This window comes from Rhinoderma darwinii, chromosome 11 (genome assembly GCF_050947455.1).
Source record: "Rhinoderma darwinii isolate aRhiDar2 chromosome 11, aRhiDar2.hap1, whole genome shotgun sequence".
Lineage (NCBI taxonomy): Eukaryota > Metazoa > Chordata > Amphibia > Anura > Rhinodermatidae > Rhinoderma > Rhinoderma darwinii.
The window spans coordinates 94,693,165-94,699,164 of NC_134697.1; the positions used below are offsets into that span (position 1 = coordinate 94,693,165).

Sequence of the window (6,000 nt, forward strand, 5' to 3'; positions counted from 1 at the left end):
ACAGTCGAGTGTAAAGGCTGGCGCCGGTCAGGCCACAGTCGAGTGTAAAGGCTGGCGCCGGTCAGGCCACAGTCGAGTGTAAAGGCTGGCGCCGGTCAGGCCACAGTCGAGTGTAAAGGCTGGCGCCGGTCAGGCCACAGCCGAGTGTAAAGGCTGGCGCCGGTCAGGTCACAGCCGAGTGTAAAGGCTGGCGCCGGTCAGGCCACAGTCGAGTGTAAAGGCTGGCGCCGGTCAGGCCACAGTCGAGTGTAAAGGCTGGCGCCGATCAGGCCACCGTCGAGTGTAAAGGCTGGCGCCGGTCAGGCCACCGTCGAGTGTAAAGGCTGGCGCCGGTCAGGCCACCGTCGAGTGTAAAGGCTGGCGCCGGTCAGGCCACCGTCGAGTGTAAAGGCTGGCGCCGGTCAGGCCACCGTCAAGTGTAAAGGCTGGCGCCGGTCAGGCCACCGTCGAGTGTAAAGGCTGGCGCCGGTCAGGCCACCGTCGAGTGTAAAGGCTGGCGCCGGTCAGGCCACCGTCGAGTGTAAAGGCTGGCGCCGGTCAGGCCACCGTCGAGTGCAAAGGCTGGCGCCGGTCAGTCCACCGTCGAGTGCAAAGGCTGGCGCCGGTCAGTCCACCGTCGAGTGTAAAGGCTGGCGCCGGTCAGTCCACCGTCGAGTGTAAAGGCTGACGCCGGTCAGTCCACCGTCGAGTGTAAAGGCTGGCGCCGGTCAGTCCACCGTCGAGTGTAAAGGCTGGCGCCGGTCAGTCCACCGTCGAGTGTAAAGGCTGGCGCCGGTCAGTCCACCGTCGAGTGTAAAGGCTGGCGCCGGTCAGTCCACAGTCGAGTGTAAAGGCTGCCGCCGGTCAATCCAGTCTACTTTAAATGCTGCCGCCGCTCAGTCCACAGTCGAGTGTAAAGGCTGCCGCCGGTCAATCCAGTCTAGTTTAACCCCTTTAGGACACAGCCTGTTTTGGCCTTGTGGACACAGATGATTTTTTCAAATCTGACATGTGTCACTTTATGTGGTAATAACTCCGGAAAGCTTTTACCTATCCAAGCGATTCTGAGAATGTTTTCTCGTGACATATTGTATTTTATGTTAGTGAAAAAATTTGGTCGATAAATTCAATATTTATTTGTTAAAAACTTACAATTTTAGCAAAAATTTGCAATAATTAGCATTTTTCTAAATTTAAATGTATTTGCTTGTAAAACAGATAGTAATACCACCCAAAATAGTTACTAGTTAACATCCCCCATATGTCTACTTTATGTTTGCATCATTTTTTTTGAACGTGCTTTTATTTTTCTAGGACGTTACGAGGCTTAGATCTTTAGCAGCAATTTCTCATATTTTCAATAAAATTTCAATATGCCATTTTTTCACTGACCAGCTCAGTTCTGAAATGGCTTTGAGGGCCTTGTATATTAGAAAGTCCCCATAAATCACCCCATTTTGAAAACTGCACCCCTCAAGGTATTCAAAACCACATTCAGAAAGTATTTTAACCCTTTAGGCGTTTCACAGGAATTAAGGCAAAGTAGAGGTGTAATTTACAAATTATTTTTTTTTGCCGAAATTCATTTGTAATAAATAAAAAAAATCTGTAACACAGAAGGTTTTACCAGAGAAACGCAACTCAATATTTATTTCCCAGATTCTGCAGATTTTAGAAATATCCAACATGTGGCCCTAGTGTCCTAATGGACTGAAGCACCGGCCTCAGAAGCAAAGGAGCACCCAGTGGATTTTGGGGCCTCCATTTTTTAGGAATATATTTTAGGCACCATGTCAGGTTTGAGGAGGTCTTGTGGTACCTAAACAGTCGAAACCCCCCAAAAGTGACCCCATTTTGGAAACTACACCCCTCAAGGCATTTTTCTAGGGGTATAGTTAGCATTTTGACCCCACAGTTTTTTTGCAGAATTTAGTGGAATTAGTCCATGAAGATGAAAATCACCTATTTTTCTGTGGAAACATAGAATTTTTTCATTTTTACAAGGAATAAAGGAGAAAAAGCACCCCAACATTTGTAAAGCAATTTCTCCGGATTACGGCAATACCCCATATGTGGTCGTAAACTGATGTTTGGACCCACAGCAGGGCTCAGGAGGGAAGGAGCGCCTTTTGGAGCGCAGATTTTGCTGGATTGGTTTTCACTGCCATGTCGGGTTTGCAACGCCCCGGAGGGACCAAAACAGTGGAAACCGCCCAAAAGTGACCCTATTTTGTAAACTACACCCCTCAAGGAATTTTTCTAGGGGTATAGTGAGCATTTTGGCCCCTCAGGATCTTTTTTAGAGCTAAGGTGACCAAAAAAACAGCGATTTTGGCGCTTAAAATTCTTTATTTATTACAGCGTTCACCGTGCGCAATAAATTCAGTTTTACTTTATTCTGCCGGTCGGTACGATTACGCCGATACCATATGCGTATAGTTTTTTTTAACGTTTTGCAGCGTTTGCACAATAAAATAATTTATTTTCTGAGACACGCTTTTCTGAGCCGTAACTTTTAAATTTTTTCGTCAAAAAAGCTGTGGGAGGTCTTGTTTTTTGCGGGACGGGTTGTAGTTTTTATTGGAACCATTTTGGGGTAAATGCAACTTTTTGATCACTTTTTATTCTCTATCTTGGGAGGGGTGCTGACCAAAAAATAGCGATTCTGACATAGTTTTCCGTTTATTTTGTTTGTGGCGTTCACCGTGCAGAAAAATGAACATTATAGTTTCATAGTTTGGGTCGTTACGAACACGGTGATACCAAATATGTGCACTTTTTTTTAACGTTTTCATTTTTTCCCTATAATAAATGACTTATTATAGGAAAACAAAACCTTTTAATTTTACACTTTTATAAAACATTTTTATTAACTTTTCTTTAACTTTTTACACTTTCTTTTTTTGACCTGCAGCTTTGATCGCTGCTAGAATACATTACACTACCTAGGTAGTGTAACGTATTCCAACTGTCAGTGTGACGTCACAGTCACTCTGTCAGTCTACGAGGATCAGCAGAGGCTGTTCCTCATAGGCTGACATACATGGCAGACCCGGGGGCCGTTGTCTGGCCCCCGGGTACCATCACAAGCCCCCACGATTGCATGGGGGCTGCTGATGCGCTACATGCGGAGATCGCAATCGAGCCCCGCATGTAACGGGTTAATTGCCAAAATCAGCGGCAATGAGCCGCTGATCGGCAACACTGGAGTGTCAGCTGTCGGGGACAGCTGATCTCCAAGTTCCCGATGCACACTGTCGCCGACAGTGTGCCATCGGGAACGACACAGTGACTTCCTGTCACTCTGACAGGAAGCCTATCAGGACCAGCCGAAGGTTGATCCTGATGGGCTTCCGTCCATGGCAGACCCGGAAGCCATTGTTTGGCTTCCGTTTGCCATAGTAACTATCGGCAAACCCCGCGATTTTGGACCGGGGTCTGACGATATGTTAGAAACCCCCAAAATTCGGCGATTGCACCTGATCGCCGAATTTAAGGGGTTAATTCGCCGAAACCAGCGGCAAAGGACCGCTGGTCGGCAAGAGTGGAGTGTCAGCTGTCGGCGACAGCTGACCTCCCGATTCCCGGTGCACACTGTCGCCGACAGTGTACACCGGGAAAAACTCAGTAATTGTACGTCCTCGTGCGGGAAGTAACCTCCCGCGACGACGGACAGTTACGTCCTGGTGCGGATAGGGGTTAAATGCTGCCGCCGGTCAGTCCACAGTCTAGTGTAAACACTGCATCCGCTATTCCCTACTGACTCCCCTCTATCCATATACAAAGCATTGAATGCGCTACTCCCTATAGACTCCTCTCTACCCACCCCTATACTTATTAGGTAGCAGCGGATACAGTGCTGACTCTCGCTCTACCCACTTACACAGCACTTTATTAGTCACTCCCTACTGACTCCCCTCTACCCATACACCAAGCATTGTATCGGATACTCCCTACTGTCTCCTCTACCCACATAGTGACGTCTGCACCTGCTGCTCCAGACTGACTTCCAACAAACAACATACCCGGTACTGTACTTGCTACTGACTCCCCTGTTCTCAGTACTCCGTACTCTTTCCAGTACTCCCTACTGACTATTCAAATATCCTTGGAAAGACAAATCACAATATAGACGAGCACACACCCAAAAATAACAAAAATCAAAATTTTATTTGATACCAAAATAGAGTTAAAAACAAGACACAAAAAACAGATCCAGACAATATATTACAGGACCCACGGCAGAGATCACCCGTAACAAGGAGTGGACAATACACACAGGTCAACTATGAACACACGATGCATAAACAGCTATAGAAGTACCCAGAAAAAGTGTACCGAGAATACAAAATAATACAAAAAAATGTCTGCCATGAATGAGCAATAATATACGCGACTCTGCCCCACGCGTATCACTGCCACCTGGTGCAGCTTCGTCAGGGGTGACAATGTGGGTTCGTTGTATCGACGACATTTCTTTGGTTAAACAGTTCGGATACTCACGAGGAGGGATCTAAACCCTTTTTATATACCTGTATACAAGCGAAGTATATAACAGTCCATACAACAGACCCACGTTCTCACCCTGCACTCCTCTATAATGAGCCATCCGTCTTCCCAATTATATTTGCACCTTATAGTCAGTGGTGCCCATAACCTGCAGTCATACACATCTATTCACATATCCAGCATTGTACCCACTACTCCCTACTACCTCCTAGGCCGGGTAATTAATAAAAAGTAAAAAATAGAAACCGAAATTCAGCGCTGATCATTGATATCACGTGGCGCATTTCGTTTTTTTCGGTTCGTTTATTCTTCCTGGTTTCACCTGTATCTTCAGGACGCAGATAAAGTTGAATCCAACGGTACAGCAGGGAGCAGTTAGGTCCCTGCTCTACCATTCACTACCTAACGTCGGCACCTCACGGATTGGCGCAGAAAGGCATGAGGAAGTGACATCATCGAGCCTGTCTGTGCCAAGCCGCACGGAGCAGAGGGATCTCCTCCACTCGTCGTTGGAACATGTATATTACTATTAGGCACTATTGGGGCAGCTATGAGGGCATTATAATGTGTGGGGGCATTATACTGAGAGTGCATCTGTGGGGTGTTATACTGTGAGGGCGCAGTGTCGGGGGATAAATAATATACAGTAGTGTAAAAGAGGCTCATATATTAATACAATGGTGGGACATGCTAATAGGGGGTGTGACATGCAGAAAGGGGTGTGGCCTAAATCATTAATTAATCGTAATGGAGGTTACATGTTCAATCAATCGTGATTTGGGTCATAACTGCCCAGCCCTGGTGCCTCCCCTCTACCCAGACCTACACCCACTGCCTCCCCTCTACCCATCTACTCAGCACTGCACCCACTGCCTCCCCTCTACCCAACACTACACCCGCTACTCTCTACCCGCCACATATCCAGCACCATTATTGCCACCCTCATATCTTCCTGTGTCAGGACACCCGCAACCCCCTCACCTGTAGCCACATAACGACTCTGTGGCCGCCGCTCGCTCTCCGTACTAGTCCTGTGCCCAGTTACTTCCCCATACCGAGCGCTGTGCCCGCACCTTCCGCCCTATGTGTACGTAGAGCTGGACTTGTGTGCGATACTGAAACATGCAGATCCTCACGTCCATACAAAGCTACAGCAGTACTGACGTCACAAGCCGCAGCCGTGTGAATACAGCGGACCGCAAAAGAAAAACCAGTACACAACACAGCGCAAGCATTCCGCCATTTTCTCGGAGACTAGAGGGCGCATCAGAATGCAAATAGTGTAGTGACGTCAGATCCGGGTCGCTATGCTAAAACACGTGACCTTCTTGACCGGTCCCGGTAGCCATCTTTGCTGAGGGCAAGAAATCCAACTTTATAGTGATAATAAATCAACCGATCTCATATCATTATTATTATCATCATCGTCGTTATATTGTAAAATATCATTATACAAAATATGAATTGTAAGATTTAAGAATATCTCGGGATGATGTTCATAGTTCAATCTGA

The 6,000-nt window shown here is 47.0% G+C and overlaps 1 protein-coding gene across 1 annotated transcript in view; it reads right to left on the bottom strand.

Annotated features, from left to right (window-relative positions):
* The window catches only part of LOC142663077 (uncharacterized), a 68,340-nt gene extending 62,587 nt beyond the window's left edge, over positions 1–5,753 (bottom strand). The window contains exon 1 of the mRNA XM_075841377.1: positions 5,470–5,753. The gene's annotated coding sequence lies outside the window, so the exon portion shown is untranslated. The remainder of the gene's footprint in view (positions 1–5,469) is intronic.
* Between the last annotated feature and the right edge of the window lie 247 nt (positions 5,754–6,000).